We start from the raw sequence: 19,753 nt of genomic DNA, 5'->3' as shown, positions 1-19,753 counted from the left end.
CTGAGCAGAAAGCATGGATTCCCTGTTTGGTTCAGGAATCATAAATCACATGAGCTTTAATTTTGTTTAATATAATGTTGTGTCTTGATCTGAAATGTGAGCTATAGAAGAGTTGATCAAAATGGAGAGTAAACCTCAGATTGTTTCGATGAACTAATTCCCAGAGATCTAGGAGTATTTTTCACATTTACATTCAGCTTGCAGAGCAGCTATTTTTGTCTCCCTACGTGATGGCACACACACCTGTTGTAGTTCTGCTGCTTGGCAGAAGGAGAGGGCTCAAAGAACAAATAGTGATGGGCCTCCAACATTTTTTGTCTAAGAATAGGTCTGCTCTGAAAGCTGAGGGTATGGGATAAGCTCATGGGCCACAGGCAATTGATACTCAAGCTGAAAGATTGGTTTTTGATGATGATTTCAAAACCATCTCCATGCCATTTTCTCCTGTGATCCAGCTCTCAGGGTGCTGCATAGGGGCACTGTGGTGGCTGGCAGAGACCAATTTCAGCACTCTCTGCAACACCTTAAGCGGTTTTCTGTTCATAGCTTGGTGTGGAGTCTGTTACTGGGGGCTTTAATGGGCTATATACTGGACAGCAAGGTAGGTTTTCTTATGTAATCCACTAAGCAGATATGAAGCTTTTATTAAAAATGCTGCAAGGTCCTTTCAAAATAAAGCCAAGCAAATTGCCAGTAAAACTGTTACCTGTAGATCTGTGGAGGAATTTATTTGATCCAGAGCTACTTATTATAATTTCCCTTCCTTTTAAAGGATACATTGAATGGTCAGATGCATTATGTAAATGAATAAATTATCCATCCTGTATGGCTATAAAACTATTCTAGTGGAGCCCTCAGAAAAATTGAAGCACATCAATGCCTCCTGTTTTAGGCCTCCTATGTAGAAATAGCACATGATGGTTATGTATCAATGGCCCTCCAGCAGCAGTTACACAGTGATTTTCAGCAAGAGAGCTCTAACAGTTCAAGAGATGCAGCAATCTAAAAATAAATCAGCCTCTCCTAAAGTGCCCACAGTAGCACATCATAATCAAAGTTGATTACATTTGCACCTTGCATCAAATGGATGTATCAGAGTGCACCAAATCACAGAGACCTAATGGTTCACACCTGGCAGACAGCTATTTGACATTTCACACACTAATGTATGTGCTCCTGAGGCATGCGATTCATAATGCCAAGCTCCACTGTAGTGTATTAAAGAGCTATCCCAGCTAAGGCACATCACCCTTGACTTCTTTTATTCTAACAGAATCTTCTTCTGTCATATATCATAATACTTTGTTCTGTCTATAGTGTTTGCCTCCCTATAAAGACAGTAATGAAACCTTGTATCTTTGCTCTTTCCTGTACCATACTGACCAGAATGACCTCCTTTCCAGTTGGCCCAAGTCTGCAGATCAAGTGACAGCCTAAACATCATTCTTTCTGTCTAGGTATATACACACACCATGGTCAAAACATTGCAGTTGCGTTTTCCCCTCTTCCTCTTTTAGAAAAAATGTCCATGTCTGAATGTGTATTACTTTTCCTGCATGCAAGTAGTGATAGCTGGTCTTTTAATTTTTGTCTGTACCTGCAATTCTGCCAATAGATCTGTTGCTTTCTATCATGTGTTTCTTATGTATGTTACAAAAAACAGATGGTAAACTAGCTCTAGCCCACAGTTTCAGTCCTGTTTAAAACCAATTGTTGTGGCCATTCTTTTTTTTTCATTATGCTTTTTTTTTCTCATGATGCTTCATGTTCTTTGTGATTTTAACCTTTCTACAGATCTTTTAATGTTCAACAATATGGCCATAGCCAGTTGATTAGGAGAAATATGAGAAATCTTCTAATTATGGGGGATGCTTGGCCATTATAGATTTGAAAAAGTCTTTGAAATTAGTAAAATAAAACAATACACAATTGAAGCTCAATCAACACTCTTTCAGTTGCCTAAAATGGACTTATTTTAATCTGAAGACATTTACAGTATTAGGGGCTTTATTGGTAGGGGTTCTCTCTACCCTCAAGTACCCTAAAATCTGTTATCTTGAGATGTTTGCAGGATGCTTTGGAGACCACCCTTTATATCTTTTCTGCTCTCCCGTGGATTATGGCATAGTTTTTCTGTATTATGAATATTCATTATATCTGTTTCAAATGCTTAGGACTAGTTTGCCATGACAGTATTATTCCAAGGTTTCTATGCTGCTACTCTATGTTCAGATTCATCAGGAGCATAGTACAAACAGGTGTAAAAATCTTTGTCACATTTACTATTGGCTAGCAAATACTACAACAAAAATCATAGATATGTCTAACTGTTATCAGAAGATTTTTTCTTGATCTTTCTAGAGATATTGCCATTGATGTAAAAGCGAAATTTTTCACAAAAGTTCGGGCCTTTCATGACAAAGTTATGTGTGCAATCAAGGAGCTCAAATTCAACTGACTCATGGGTAACTGATAGGTAATTCGGGGATGATGCAGAGATTTCTTGCAAAGGATTAGTCCCTTCATTAGAATTCAGCACAGTGATTTCCTGGCCCACATTTGATTGACAAAGCGCATACAAAGACCTTCTAAAGCTTTTGTAGGAAAGAAACCATGTCCTTAGGCCAAGTTCCTTGTCAGTAGTCTTGAATTTTAGCAAGCAAGCAATTTATCATGTTCAGCCCACACAGGTGACAAACCAGTCTTGCAGGTACTATTGTACAAAAGCATCAGGAATTTGTAAAACTGTAGAACTGTAGGTTTATTTTTGCTTTACTCTTTCAAGGAAGGGCAGCATTTTCATTTCTGGTATGGGATTGTTTTTTGGTGGGTTTGTTTTTTTTTTTTCCCTAAGTATCAGCATGCCCAGGAATTTTACATATTCATGTTTCAAGAGTATCACCAAACTCCTGATGTTTGCCTCCAAAGTCTGGTCAGAACAACAGGACTTCACTGCAGTGGTGAATAGCTAATAGGACAATGATGGATATGTATGAAAACCAAAATTAAAGGTAACAAGAAGCATAAGGAGATAAAAGGCCAATTTACTTCAGGCAGCCCTGCTGAGCAGATATTTCCTCTTTTTTGCATTTCTACTTTCCAGTTACTGCTGATGTGGGAACATATATTACTATGGGACAATTTTGCTTGCTTCTGCTTCCTTGCAAGCAGGGAAAAACTACAGCACAGGTAGAAGGAAATAACTATTCATTCCTAATTTGAATTTGTACTCTCATCACTGAGTTTTTCAAATTTATTTTATGCTTAATTTCTGAGAGGATAAAAACAAGATTGATTCCTTTTAAGAATATCCATAGCCACAGAACTTACGTGGTTTAACTTCTAGTATTCAACTAGGGCATCACTGGTTGTGCTGTCTCCAAAAGAGTGGAATACTATTGTTCTCTGGCTCTCATAGTTTAAAAAGCTGACATATTAAAAGAAGGCATGTAGGCATGCTAGCTTTCTTTTCCTTTTTTCTTTTTTTTTTAATTTTTGTTCAAATCTAGGAATATGGAGAAATTAAATTTTATTGAATACCCCTCATGGAGAGAGTAGGGTGCCTATAGAGAGCTTGGGAAGATCAGAGTGCACAGAGCAGAGCTTGCAGAATTTAGTCTTAGGGACAGCTGTTAATACAGGTTGTATAAAAACATTCACACTTCTCCTTACCTCACCCCCAAACCAGTATTGGAATTAGTTATTACCAGAAAATAGATATACATTTAAATGACTACATTTTTTGATTCAAACTTTATCCAAATAATGACTAGGGAGTGATCCATGGTGAAAAGATTAACACTATAGTAAATTCTTTGATAAAATACGTTAGATTCTCTAGTAAAAAGATATATCTTCAATATAAAGAAACACCGTATCATAAATGACAAAAGCTCTTTCAAACACCACCTGGGGGCACTGGTGAAAAAGTAGACACAGCATTCCATAATATGGTTTAGTGGGATTGGTGGTATGGATCAGAGTTGACTTGTTGCTCTTGGATATCTTTTCAAATCCTAATTATTCTATGATTCTATGTTCAAAACTCTAAGCTGCGATATACATAGATATAGATACACCATCTGTTGGTATTTTTATTTCTGTTAGTATTTGAAGGTAAAATAAGGTCATACTTTAAATGAAACTACATATACTGGCATAGAAAATGTTTGCCAAAACCAACAGTTTTGGGTAGGATTTGTAGGATTGATAATTAACAGAAACAATTCTAAACTGGGAAATGTTCTCTCTATAACAGCAAGATCTTAAAGGAAAAAGTGATTCTTAGTACCTAACAGCTGCCTCCAAAAGGAAATAAAAGATAAAGTATTTAGTTACACAATCCAAATTCCAGTGGAAATAATTAGTTGTTAAATGAAAAACACCTCAGAAGATTGTTTAAGGGAATGTATGAAATAATTAAAGTTTGGTTTGATTTGCTTTCCTTGAGGAAAAAGCTGCTGCTATAAGTATTGATTGAAGGAATGATTACTTGGAAAGCAAACAGGCTTGTTTTTTTTTTTAAAGAAAACAATGTTAATCTCTTTAATCTACAAGGAATGAAGCAATAAACTCCTAAATAAGCAGTAAACTGCTGGAAAGTCACTCTTAATTATTCTTCTCCAAGAGTTTCTAATTCTAACTACTTTTTGTAGTTCCAGAACAATGTGCATTACTTTTCGTCCTTTACTTTGACTATCTATGGTTTAATCTCTCTAACGGTAATACTCCTGGATTCTTTAAGCAGTCCTTCATTAAAACAATTCTTACTAGTCTTTTAATTCTTGAAGTATAGGTAGTTGAGATGACAGAAATCTGATTTTAAAGAAATTCTAATTGATCGGTGTGGTTTTGAAAAAGCAGATGGGATCTGTAGTCATTGTAGTTTAGGCTAATTAAGTTGTAAATGTTGTGTAGTATTATCTGCAACATAATGCAGAGCTTTCTGTGACCAATACTGTTCCTTGAATAATTATTTTGTCTAGAATCCAGTGCCTTTTCAGCTGTTTCTCTTTTCACTAGACAGTGATGAACGTAGAACATATTGCTCATTTTAGGATGTCTTTAAAGAATGACAGTAACGTGTTGGGGTTACAACCTGAAAGCACCATAAATGTGTTTAGAGAAGAGTATTGTCATCCAGATATATTACACCTTAATAAGGTGATTTCAAATGGAAATTCCTCATACCAAGAGTCCTTATGTAGCATGTGGCAGGCTCAGATGAGAAAGCACATGACCCCAAGGAAAATTATATTTAAAAACTATATAATTCATCTTCCCTTTAAGAGTTGTTGTGATAATGTACTTTATTATTTGGAGATGTTCCACTAGAGATGTTCACAGAACCCACTGCATTTTGAGAAAATTCTTAAGGAGCATGTCCTGGCCCAATATTGGTGTGTATGTAAGAAAAAGCAGAATGAACTCCTCTGAAACAGCTGCATTGCTCCAAAGAGGGTGCAAGCTTCACCCAGGGGCTTCATTTAGACTATGATACAACTGTCATGGGTCTGTTCTTTCAGAAACCTTTCCTCTGGAAGGAAGCAAAATATTATCCCTACCTGAAAATATTTAGAAGTGAAAGACTTCTTTATAGTACTTCAATGTTAATATATTTTTATTTATATTGATAGTGGCTGAAATGGCTTCTTCATGTTTATAGTGTGTTTCTTCTCTCAATAGCTGCTTGCGCGTTGAGGTCACTCAGTGTTTTAGACACAATTGCAGAGAGTATTGTTGACTTGTAGTTAAAAGTCAGACTCTTGAAAAATCTAACAATTTCAGTAGTGTAACTGAATACTGGATCATTTTCCTGGATAGTGACAATATGGGAAGAGCTGAGGGAACTGTACTTGATCTTAAATGCAAATGCTTTTTGTTTGGTTTTGGGGGTGGTTTTGTTGTTGTTGTTTTTTTTTCCTTTAATTCAAACAAGATTAAATATATTTTATATAGTCTAATATTTGAACTGTGAACTTAAGAAATAAAGTATGTAACTGTTCATTTAAAAGCAAACTTTTGATACAAGTTAAGTAACAACTCAGAAGTTAAGTCTAGATGGACTTAAAGGCTTAAAAAATTAGACATGCCACTGGAATTTTTTTATTAGATTGTACTCAAGGCTTCACAGTTTGTTTGCCTCATAGCTGATTTGTTTCCAGAGGTGTTAGACTTGTGCTGTAAATTTTACATCAGTGTTGCTTCACGCCTGCACTGCTGATTTACTTTAACTCTGCATTGTTCTTTGAAACTTATTAAAGAGTAAGAGTGAGTAAACAGAGCTAAACCCAACACTGCCTTTTGCCCTCTTTTGCATTTCTGCTCCCCTTTTGCTTCCCAGACTTCTGTTCAAGGGTCTTCTAGGCTAATCAGATGTAAAGGACTGATAGCTCTTGCTGTATTACATTTTGGTGTCTAGTGTTTCTTTCATCCAAAAAGAACTGTAACTGAATGTATGAAAATATAAAAAAATCTAGCCTATTGGTCTTACACCTCATAAGAGAGATTAAAAATTGTCAGCCAAGCTCCCCTAGTAGTAAGAGTTTAAGGTAGGATTTGGCCAGTTCATAAAACTTCCTCATGTACCCAGTTTTGGTGTGAGCTGAAGCAAACAGCTTTTAGGTGTCTGTTGATGGTATTAAAGCCTTTTAAGCCAGCCAGGAGTCTTACTGTCCTTCAGTTGTTTGGGCTAGCAGTAGCCACAAGCTGACTACCAGGGAAAGCACCATGGCTGTGGACATTCTAACTACGTGTGATGGGAGGCCAAGGGGCGTGACAGAGTTGTTTACTCAGTCTCTGGTACCTGTGTGATTGATGAAGCCCTTTATATTTTGAAAGTGAAATGTGTATTTGTGCATTTGTAAACTTCTGCATTGTTCCTTCCTCTTCTCACCCTCCCTGTTCCATCAATGCAATGAGGAGTTTGGTCTTTGAATTAGCAGTCCGTGATTTTTTTTTTTCAATGGAGAAACTAATTTTCCTCTCTCTTTTTTTGGTATTGTTTCAGGCAGTTTGCAGACTAGCGTTCATTCTTTGTGTTTCCTGTGGTTACAGGGGTTTTTTGAAGATTTTATTTCTTTAAAATAGAAATATATAAAAGGCCAAGACACAGTTTTAGGGTCTAGAAACCAGGTGTGCTAGTACCATGCCTCAGTCCAGCTCTTTTCTTTCCTGATATACTGTTGCATCTTCAAATGAGGTTTTTATGATGCCACTGCAAATTAATGTGAATGGAGAGCAATTAATCAACATCATAATCTGATCACACTTGTATCATCCATTCCATACAACAAAAGGCTGTCTTTCAAGTCAAAATTACTTTCCATATCAGCTAATTTGGCTGTGGCATTGTTCCACTGTTTTTAAAATGCTATAACTAGCATTACTCTTAATTTCTGATCATGACAGCTAATGGCTGGCAGGAATAATGGTGAGTTGTGCATGTTTCTTAATGGAAATGCAATTAATACTCAAGGGCAAGGTTTCTTTAAAACATTAAAGAAAATAATGAGTGGCAGCTGTGTAGTGCACATTTCATATTTTCTCTTTCCAAAGAAGGATGGGATTTCTTTTTCTGGCACTTATTTGGAACAGAAAAGCTCGTCAATGAATCTTGAAAGAGAATGTACAAAAGATTATTGCATTCAAGACATAACCAACTAGATAAGAAATGTAGCTCAATGTGAATTAACTGCAAGTGGTAGAAGGCTCACTGATAGCACTTTGACTTTGTATAGTTATATTATTATACTTCATTAAATAATTATAATATCATAAATATAACTATACTTATAATAATTATATAAGTCTAATAATTATATAATATGTTATATTATACAATGTTATATTTTAAAAATATATAACATATATAATATATTATATATGGCTATATAGTGTATTATATTTAATGCAATTAATAAAACCACAGTTTTATAGATTTGGAAGTTCGTATTACAATTGAACATGGAAAGGCTGGGTTCTGTGAATGGCTTCTGTAGTCAACAGTCTACAAATATTCACATTGCTGAGGTTTAAACTAGTACATAGAATAAATATTGTTGTGTGAAGCACTGTATGACAACAAAGAAATTAAAAGTGCATAAACATGTACTTAACTACATTCAAGAATAAATGGTAGAAACGTTTTAATTTAGGAGGCTTGCTATTTTTTTATAAGCTGTATTACAAAAGTTTTTTTTTTTCTTAATGAATGCAGATGTTTGAAGAACACATTGAAGTTTCAGATATTGAGGAAGACAGTGTATAGGTAAAGGCGAAGAAAAATGTAAGGTAGTGCTTAAATTGGAGATTTCCTAGATAAAAAGGGGGAAAAAAACCATCTGTGGTCAGAATAAAAGGTACATGTCGCAGTATAGCTTGTCTGCTTCTCTTTGACATCCCTCTTTAAGTACTAAACTGCAGTGGGTGTTAATGTTCATACAGCAATTTCCCTAATCACTAGCTTATTTGAAATATTTTTCCCTGGCCCATGCTTCAAGGTCTTGGAGGGTTTTCTTTGTGTTTGTCTTCTCTTTTCTGGGGGTACTCCCCTCCTTCAGAACTTGCATTTGCTGTTGTTTGCTTTATCATCTTTTCACACTGGAGCTCTTTCAGATCACCTTATACATAAAAATGAACAAAAGCATTTTCAGTACTGAGACTTGTGTTGCTCTGTCATTTGCTTTCCTTCTCTGGAGCAAGTTGATCCACTATTCACTCTTTCTAATGTTTTTCTTGTACATGTTTCCTGTTTGATGATTGTCTCTATAGCTTGTGCTTTAGACTAGCTCTTTTCAACATAAATGGGGATTAAATGACTAAGAAGTTTTTTAAATGTGTTTTGGAGTTCTGTAATATATGTGATTTACTTTCTGTGGCTGAAAATCAGGCTAATAGGAAGGAGAAGGAGGGTTTATCCAATCCTTTATTTGTCTGTATATATTTCAGAGCCATAAGATCAAAGAAAATACCTGATTATGTTTTTCAGGTTATCCAGAACAGTAAGAACATCCCAACAATCGTTACCTTTTAGAGTTGCTATCACAGCCCTAATAATTGACAATGAGGGCTATGCATGACTGATGTACAACTAAGCATAGCAAAGTATGTTTAGTGCCAGTTGCTTCTGAGTACCATTATTTTTATTATAATTATTTGAAATAGCAATTATGATCTCAATTATTCCAGGTAAACTTGTTTTAGAGTGTCCCTGCTATAGGGTAGATGGCTATTCAGCTTGGCACTGTATCCTCTGTCAATGAGAAAACATTCAAGCAATTTTGCTTGTTGTGTTTGAGTTTGTGAGGTCCCCAGGATGAGGTGAGAGATGAGGAATCTGACTCCAAGTTCTCAGAAGACTGATTTTTTATTATATTATATTATATTATATTATATTATATTATATTATATTAATAAGATACTAAAACTATACTAAAGAAAGAGAAAGGATACAGACAGAAGGCTTAACATCAATGAGGAATAAAAACTTGTGACTGACTCCTCAGAGTCTGACACAGCTGGACCATGATTGGTCATTAATTAAAAACAATTCACATGAAACCAGTCAAACATATACCTGTTGGTAAACAATGTCCAGACCACATTCCAAAGCAGCCAAACACAGGAGAAGCGAATCAAATAATTGTTATTTACATTTTTCTCTGAGGCTTCTCAACATGCCAGGAGAAGAAATCCTGGAGAAGGGATTTTCAGATAATATCACAGTGACAATTACTTCCCTCTCTTAGTGTAGAGACACACATGTGCATGCAAATAAATGCAAAAGGAAACAACCAGAGACTCTCAGCATTCTTTTTTTTTTTCAAAATGGTATCTCTTCCTCACACGTCCACTCATTCTCTGTTTAGATCCTGCATCAGCATGTTGTTGATCTTAAAGCATTTTACAGGCATTCCACATGTGTAGGGGTCATAAATGCCACTGATCCATGTGGAACAGACTCACACTGGAAAATACATTTAAGGTCATTCTTCCATCTCAGATAATCTAGTCTTTGCTGCCAAAATGAACAACGTGTGTGCTCCTGGGTGCTGTGCAGGGCCTTGCCCCTGGGCCTCCATATCTGAGAGTTTTTTATGAGTAGAAAAAAAAGAGGGTTTCATTTTCCATACTGTCATCTTGGCTATGTGAAGCTGGGAGCCTGATGTATTGGCCAAAGTAAAAACTCCTCAGACACACCTGCACGTGGAGAGGTCTGACAGGAACTTAGATCTGGGAACCAAGTCCTTTCTCATTGCTCTGTAATGAGAAATTTAGAAATTGATAGCCTTTGTAATAATTTCAGAACACAGAAAGGATCATCAGAATTTCTGTGAAAAAAGTGAGATTTCTAACCACCTCAAGTTTTCACCCCAAATGACTTAGCAGTAAGTTTGAGACAAATGTCAAATTGTCTTTTGGTGCTGCACTCTTTTTGGTATCAAGCAGTTTTAAACCTTTATGTTCTCATTGAAAGATAAATAAGTAGAATATATAATAGAGTTGCTACTCAGATATTTATGCTCTAGGAATTTGAATGTTGTTCAACTGGATTAATTTTTGTGCTGCACACATATTGTCAATTCAAGGGGTAGGAGCCAAACCCAAACAACAGAACAAAGCAAATATCTTTGAAATTTTCCCAGTCTGTGGCTATCCATTCTGTAAGTTCACATGTTCATTCACATGAATGTAGTAGTGGGGGACAGTGTTTCTCGTCCCCTAATTTGTTTACATAATGTTTTATTTGCTCAGAATGTGGATGGAACAAGGTCAAGAGCTCAGTCAGATCTTCAGGCAGCCCCGTTGGTGGAATTGTAGTGATTTAATTAAACATTTCTTAGTTACACATATGTTTATTTGAACAGACCAGCATTTATTTCCAAGAAGTTGAGAGATAAATTTAGTATCCTATGTAAGAATTTCTGCAGTAATTTTGCAGAGTTTTAGGAAAATAGATGTTTTGGGGGAAAAAAAAAAAGGAGAAAGAAATTATTTTAGAAAACTTACCACATACAGTAAACTGTAACAGCCTTTTGGATTTTCAATGTATTTTAGAAGTGGTTTAAATTCTGATTTTATCCTTAGCAAGAAGTGAAGAGATGGCAGTATGACATACCTTGCTACTAATTTGGTGTTGTGAAATATTTATGTTCCCTAGGAATCTTACCCTAGAAATTGTTCCCATTCTACAGTACTGATTCAAAGGGTACAGTAAGAGAGGTCTTCAATTCTGTTGTGCTCACCATATGTGTTTACAAAAGTTCCTAAGAATGGTGGCACTGAAAAATAAAAATTTACAAATTATCTCTGCACTTTAGTGGATGAAAGTGTTTAGTGCCTTTACACTAAGTGCTTTGACACTAAGATATATTAAATTAAAAGAGAAATGGAAGAGGGGAGGAAAGCAGTAGCATATTTCTAGTTTAAATAATTTCTATAGTAATAGTAGAAAAAAATTGCACTTATACTAGGAGTTTAATGGTATAAACTTTTTCATTTAAGTTGTTAAAATACTTTTATTCTCCACTTAAATAGTCAGTATTTGACTTCTGTGGCATCATTGAGTAGAGCATGTTAATTCTTTTGATGACTCTTTGATCTGTCTGTAGTTTCCCAGATATGTATAATTCCTCTTGATCCACAGGTTCTCCTTAATCCTGTTCTTCAGAACGTCTCGGATAGGTCACTCACACTCTATTTCACAAGGAGGACATCTGAAGAAGAAGCCAGATAGTTGTCATATCTGAAAATTGAGAGTTCAGTTTTAGGCTTGGACCTTGGAGAGTCCTTGGTCTTGCTATCTTCCTACAATTATTAGAGAAGTTTGTATGTCCTTTATTGTTGGGTAAAACAAACTCTTGTGGCAAGCTTTTTCTTGGTTTATAATTCATTGGATCATGTAGGTGAAGTTGGATGAAACTTTGTGTTTCAGAGGGGCAGAAGGCCAGTGCCTGCTGCAGAAGCTGCCCGGGGCGAACTCTGTGGAGCTGCAGTGCCAGTTCTTATCCCTGGCCATGGTCCAGACCTGGCACTGCTGCTCTGGGATCCAGGAAGGGGCATGAAATTGCTGTTATTTTCAGAGCAACATGCACAAAGCTGAGATGCATTGAAGACTGAGGCACTCTGTTCTGCTATGACAGATACTCCACAGAGTATTACAGTAGCAAACAGTGGTCATTTATTTGTAGTTTTGAAGAAATAATTTGCAATAAAACCCTATTTCTTCAGGAAAACATACAGAGCATCTTTTTTTTGGTCAAGACACGGCTTAAATAAGTAATAGTTTAACATAGCTTATGAATGTTAGCACTTGAGTCAAGAGTTATATTTTTAAATAATCGAGTATTTCCCTAATTCACAGGAAATCAGAAGAGATGCCCCTAAATGCTGTCAGAATGCTTTTAGAATATGCTATTTATCATGTGCATGAAAATGAAAATTGGTTTTATGAAATAGTGTAGACAAAAATAAAAGGCATACATTAACTTGTCTTCTGATATATTGGCTATATTATTATACTATGCAGCTTTAGTACTTGACCTTACATGTCACTAATATAATACACATTTTATGATACAGTTACACTGAATGCTCTTTGTGAATACTGCACTATATCCCAAGGTTAGGATAAAGATAAGATGCATATTAAAACAGTTTCTCTGAAACTATTAATAAAGAAAAATCAATCATTCTGCTGCTTCCTGTTCCCTTGCTTGCAATTTCAAGATCAGCAGCTTCCAATAATTATTTTTCCAGCTCTACTGGTATGGTTGCTGCACAGAAACTCTTCTGGGCTTGTTTCCCATGAAAGGCTTTGACAACATTACTGATGAAACGGTAATGGTCTTTTTTATCTGAACATACTGCCGTGCAGAATACATGAAAGGATTGTGATTGGGGGTTTGTTTTTGTTTTGTGGTGTATATACATATGTTCTGTTTCTATTTACATTACTAGACTCAGCTGCTCTGACTTCATTGATGATGCAGTTTCTTTGAAGTGAGTGCTGCCAGGTGTATTCATCTGAGATGTACACTAAATGTTGGTGGGTTTTAATTCCAGCAGAGAAGAGCAAGGCAATAGAAGTAACCATCAGAATGATGGAAGAAAAATAATGTCAGAATATATAAGAAATTGAAACAAATAAATGAGAAGTAGTACAAAATTCAGAAAGAGGATACTATGAACTAAAGTTAGCTGCTATTTAAACAGATAGCAATAGCTGTTGATGAAGAAACAGTGTTTCAAAGGAGGAAAATTTGGCTGCTGTTCAGTAAAAACAATGGGGAAAATTCTGGAAAGCATCTTTTGTTATTTTGCTAAAGTTAGGCTCTGAAAGACACTTGAAAAGCAAAATTTAAAAAGTTAGTTCTGGGCTTTTTTCCCTTGTATAGGAGAATAGTGTCATGCAATGGGAGATTGTCCTTGTATAAGAGAGATCAGAAGCACAGTAGCCATCAAATGTGGCAAAAGCTTTCATACCAGATAGGATAAATCTAGAGATATTATATGCTGGAGTTTCTAGACATGACAATTTAAATAAAGTATTAGAGACATCTTGTAAGTACACAGCAGAAAGTCCAGGGAGAATGAATGGCTTCAAACTGATCTGATGTAGCCACATAATTCAGGCATATCTTTGCTGACCTGAAGACATGTGGCAGTGCAAAATCAAAGTTACTTCTAAAACTATCCTTTGCAGCTGGCCTTTCTGAGAAACGTGTTGTGCAAGGACAAAATGCTGTTACAAATCTACTTCTAGAGGTATTGTTGGAATGAATAAACTGGAATTCCAACTGTTCACCAATAATAACACAAAAAGAGCTGCCAGGAAAATGTAGTCTGGGCAAAACAGAAAAAAATTGATCTCTGGAAATATCTCAAAAATTTCCAGCAGTAATAAGAAACCTGAGGCAAAGTGTGGGGTGACTCTGAGGATGCTGATGTCTCGAGCTTTACCATTTACCATACCATAAAGGTAGAACAATATGTTTATAAATATATATTAGCATGTATGGCTGCATGTACAGTGCATCCATTTATTAAATCATTTAGTTCTGTATACTGCAAGCCATTTCTTGCATCATCTCTTTTCTATCAGATGGAGATCAGCCATCATGCAACAATCTTGTTTTTAAACATTTACCTCTGTGGTTTTACCTGCTGATTTGTGACATCACTGCTTCAGCCACTATTCTGCTGCAGCAGTTATCTTGGGGTGAATCTTTATTTTGTTTTACAGGTGATGAAATATATTTAGAGAACTTGTTAGCAAAGACCTTCATAACTGAGCCAAAGTCATATTTTCATTCAGGTTTTTTGTAGCTTCCAGCCCTAAAATCTTCATGTGCCTTTATTTCTGCTTGCTTAACTCTCAATTCCAGCTTCAGTCACCCACATTAGGTGTTGATGAAAGCAGAGAGCTTTTCGGGATTTTTTTTACTATCAAGTTGAACTCCAGCCATTGCACTGTAAGTACTGATTGGCTAGTTGTCCTTATTGCATTGTGCAATAAACTTTAAGCAAAATGTAGTCCAAACCAAAAATTGTCAAAACATGTTAAAATGTCTTTTTTCAATGTTTTTGCTGAAATATTCTGAAGAGGCTGAAATATTTTATAGGCATCTGTTTTATAAATATTTATCTAAAAGAACAACTATATTGCAACTTTTTATTGCCATAAAGATTATCAAGCAACTCAGATTTCTTGCCACATTATGAAATGTTAAAAAAGGATGAAGACATTCTCTATTCTACCCTTTTTTATGGCAATGGTTTCTTTTACTTTAGCACTACATACAAAAAGCCAAATTGAGCAGAAAGTTGATGGGTTTTATTTTGGTAGGTTTTTAAGGATTAAACAGAAAGTAGAACTATTTCAGTTTTGGATTGGCATGTAAGTAACAATGTAATAAATTACAGGATGAAGAAAATTTCAGTGAAGCCTTAGTGCACTGTCTGTTGAATTTTTGTTTCAGGCACTCCTGTGAGAACAGTCTCACCTAGAAACATTTGTACTCATTTAGAATTTCTGTTACATAACTTGATACTTTCAAAAGTATTTAATATGTTGAATATGTTTTTCATTAAAGAAAAAGGTCATTGTCTTTGATTTTTCAATATATTAAAGTAGAAACCCATTAAGGGGACACTGAATTATTCTGCTCTATTTTATGGATAAAGTACAATATTCCTGAGTGCAAAATGGAAAGTCCATTCTGCAAGTACTAAATGTATCTACAGAGAGGAAATTACTCTGAAAATATTTGGGAGTAACTGCATTTGTTCATTGAAATCACGTTGAACTCAATGAAGAAAGAAAATCTGTAATTGAAAAAAAAAACCAACAAAATATGTCAGAAAGAAGGGAATATGCTGGACTTGTAATTGTATAAGTGAGTCGATATTTCATCACCTAGAAAGTTGCAAATAAAGCACCTCTTCACCTAGCTAGTAGCTTTCTCCTTTTTGATATCCCAGCACATTTTATACTTGCAAGTGCTGAGATGGTGTTGCAATGTTTTTTCATGCTGATGACAGCAAATACTCAATTCTGCCATTTTCCTGCATGGTTTAGGTTTACAATCTAGTAAAAGATTTAACTTGGTACAGATTTCTTCCAGCTTTAGTGGACTGCTTGCTAAGTAGATATGAAAATATTTTGTTCTGCTGTACTGGCTCAAAACCTTTGTGCTGAACAAGTTTCAGTTGAATTGCATGAAGGCTTTTTCAAAAAGTAATATTGCTGTTAATCAAGAGAGTGAGAAACTGAGTTTTGGATGTTTTTTGGATTTTTTTTTAGCTCAGTGACGTTAATACAAGCCTATGCTGACATATGGTATTTTTACTTCAGAAGAGTTTCTTACGTGCCCTTAAAAGTATCTTTTTAAATATATCGCCTTTGAAAATTTTATGTTTCTCCACTCTCTCATAAACTCTGAAAACAGAGAAACTTTCTTTAAAAGTATCAAAAATTACTCCTTACATAACTTGTATATCCCCATTAATGTTTCAGACCTTATGCCTTGTACATTGATTGACTACTTTGCTTTCTGTATACAGAATTAAAGAAGATAGAAGCCATATTCTTAGAAATGAACAGTAATTAATTAAACAAAAAAAAAGATTTTAAGGTAAGTTATGTCCAAGAAACAGGTTAGTATAACAAACCACAGCTGGAGATTAGAGATGCAGCATGACCCCAGACATCTATTGAACATCAAATTAACTTCAGTAAGTTTATTAAGCTATGTGACACTGGCCCACAGCAACCTTCATGAAAGCTTAATCCAGATTCCTGCCAGTGAAGTCAAGAGCAAGGGAACAGTGTTGCCTTCAAGGATGCTAGGTCAGGCTTTTAAAGCAGAAGTGATCTTGCCAGATGTACAAATCAGGAAGCTTTCAAGTGTAATAATGTCTTTGTTTTATGACTCTTTTATCTTCTAACTCAGACTGCATTGAAGCATGATGTGCCAGTGACTGCTGAGTCAGGGCAAGAAAATAGATAACAACTTCAGATACATAAATAATCCTTCTGATTAGGAAGATCTTTCTGCTGAAATTATTTATAGCGAGATGGACCTGGCTAGGGTGCAAGGGCATGTGAGGTTGCAGTGGCATGGAAGGAAGAAGGGGAGCTGAAGAGCTTGGGTTCAGGTAAGCCCCCAGAATTGCAACCTTTCTCATGAGGAAATTGGCCTTCCTGCCACCCCAAAGTGAACCCAGACGCTTCAGGCTCTGTAGTGTCCTATAGATATAAATGCTCACCACACTAATGGTGGATTATGTACAGACTTCCATGCCCCACAGTTTCGCTGCAAAGCACTTCTGAGAAAAAAGAGTAATGAGAGGGGTGTTGGTATTAATGGGATGCTGAAAACAAAAAGAACACCAAAAACTCCAGCCTAATTTGGAGAAAGGTAAAACAGTCTTTGAGGGCTTTTATTGTCTCTCAAATTTCATATATACCAGATATAAATCTTGAACTGAGAAGATGGATGAACTTCTGGTCTTGTCTTGCTTGTTTGTATCTAAAAAGTTTGTGACATATTTTTGAGGGAGGGCTTTGAGACACACAGTGACTGCTGTTATCAACGTTGAGCTGTGTATCCTAAGATTCAGGAGTGTTTTCATTTCTGTTTGTATCCCTGTGGCTGCTGTCAACATGTAAAATGCATCACTACCCTCAGGCTAAAGTCAGATATATGTCAACTCCAATGGGAGCTGCAAGCTTGTGGAATTACATTATGTTTGAGAAAAGAATAAGAAAATTGATATCTTTAATGGACACTAGCTATTTCCTGAAAGAGACAAACACTGTTTCACTCATGCCACATGTTTTCAAAGGACGTTGAATTTAACATCTAGTACTCTAAAAGGATTTTCTTTGATTACATATTAGAACCAACAAGATGTTATAGATGAGAATTTTTTAAATGGTGGATGATTTGAAATGATTAATTCTTTGGTTTTTGAGACACTCATAGAAGCAAATTTTCAGAAATCACTTAGTATACCATGAAAGACAAGTTGTGTCACCTCAAGAACTGCAACCTGGGAAGCAAAATCACCAGGCACCACTGAAAATCTTGAAAACTACCAGAAACAGCTGGAGAATAGCAACTTAACACAGCACCCAGGTTTTGCAACCACTCACAGTCATGTAACAAACAAAATGACATTTGAAAAGCAAATTCTCTATTAAATGTAACATCCAAAACAGAAGATATCTTTGCTGTACGTGACTTGATTTTTGAAAAATTAAACTACATAAATATTGAAGGGGATTATAAATTCCCTTAGGACAAATTAACACAGTAGCAGCTCTTCCATAGTTTACATTCAGACTGATAAAATATATTTTTTATTCTGTTTCTTTTTATTAGATTTTAAAATGACTCTCTTGAAATAATTTTATTTTACAGTGTCTGCGAATGTCTCTTTACCCTCTCATGGCCCCCACAGCCAGGTTTGGCTCTTAGAAACACACGTGGTGTCTCCTGCATCTGTGTGTTTCAAGATAACAGAAAGTCTGCTCTGTTTGATAATGTCAGTGAGCCATATAACACTTCAGCAGACACTAACTCAAATCATGTATGACATAGCTGTATAAATATTTAATATACACCAAATGGAAGTATGGAGAAGTTGCAGGGAAAAATAAGACACAATATCTTTCTCTGCAATTTAAACAGGGAGGAAAAACAATCATAAGGAGCATTAAGTAGTGACAGATTAAGACTTCCATTATGAATTGTGTTCTACTCGTGTTTCCCAGAAGGATGCACCTTGATGAGCTGGGCTAATTCAGAAGTGTGTTCAGCAGACTGAGAAGTGTGGCCATATTATCATAGGGGACTTCACAAATGATGAGATTATAGTTTACTGCTACAGCCTCTTATTTCTTGTGTTCATGTGTTTTAGTATGCAGTAGAGTTGTCTTCTAAAAAGCATTGTTGGATATACTTGCAGAACACATTTTTCATAGAAGTTGTGGTATTATTGCAAATAATATTCAGAATACTTTGTACAAGTGGTTGAAGTAAAAGTTCACATAAATGGATTAAAAATCTATTAAGACAATTTTAAAATACCATCCATTGCCTCTTTTTCTGGTGATCTGCTGTATTTACAGCTAAGCCTAGAGATGAAGTGTAGGTAAAATTCTTGGTTGTAGCTACATTTAAAAATTGTTTTGGAAAGAATGAAAAGAAAAAGTGGTAAAGGCAGAGGAGGAGGGTGAGAAGAAAGAAAAAGTGTAATTCAAATAAGTCCATTTAAATTTAGGCATACATGAAAAACAATTTTTTTTTTCTGATTTTGCAGAACATTTTGAGAATGTGAAACAAATGTAGGATAGTATGAAAAATGCATGAGAAAACAGTAAGGCACTCATGAGACTGCACACACCTGAAAACATTACCCGTGAAGAGGTTGAGCTTTCCCCCTTTTGTTTTTAGTTTCATGTCACTTCTAGTGACATGGGACTAGTGCTCTGCTTCGAGTAAATGCTATTAAAATTCTACTGGTACTATAGCATTTTTAAGTGTAGCTGGCAGAAAATAATTGGTTATCCTGCTGCTGCTCCTAGTACAATCAGAGCTCCCATGCTGCTGTCTCTTGTCACCTGAGAGAAGACATAGCAAGAAAAGCACAGATATTGTGATGGTGCTTCTCAGTTCATGTTCACAAAATGCATGGTTTTCTCATAAATGTAAAATATTTTGCGAAGACACATACATGTTCTTTAGAAAAGTCCCCCTGAAGTCAGCACAGCTATGTGTGCATTTGCAGCTCAGCTGTTTGTGTTATCATATCCCACCACTATTGAAAATCTGATCCTCTAAAAGTATTAGCAATTAACAATATGGTATTTATGACAGAAGGGCTAATTTTTACCCAAACCTTCAGAAATGCAATGAAAACTGATTCTATTATGGATTTCTGGAGTTGGGGTTCAGTTGGTTAAAAAAAAAATAAAACTAATTACAATAGTTTGTAACTTAGTGTCATTCATAGATTTACTTTCTGCTTCTGAAGTAAGCTATGTTTAGAACTAATTTTGTAAGTAATTTGTATTTGCCTACATTTATGGGATACTTTAGGAGAACCTACATTTTTTCATCAATATGGACTACTAAAGTAGAGATAAAAGAAAAATTGAGCCCCGTGGCAATTCTAAATATTGGAATTTCATTGAAGATATCTTATTTACCTCAAAAACTATAGACATGAATTATTGACTAAATTA

At 35.5% G+C, this 19,753-nt stretch overlaps 1 protein-coding gene across 1 annotated transcript in view; it reads left to right on the top strand.

Moving 5' to 3' along the window:
• The window catches only part of CNTNAP2 (contactin associated protein 2), a 1,011,078-nt gene that overhangs the window by 53,469 nt on the left and 937,856 nt on the right, over window positions 1-19,753 (top strand). The gene's annotated exons all lie outside the window — the stretch shown is intronic.

This window comes from Melozone crissalis, unplaced genomic scaffold, assembly GCF_028551555.1.
Source record: "Melozone crissalis strain CALT ecotype California unplaced genomic scaffold, PUWL_Pcris_2 ptg000016l_1, whole genome shotgun sequence".
Taxonomy (NCBI): Eukaryota; Metazoa; Chordata; class Aves; order Passeriformes; family Passerellidae; genus Melozone; species Melozone crissalis.
This window is presented reverse-complemented; position numbering and strand designations above follow the sequence as displayed.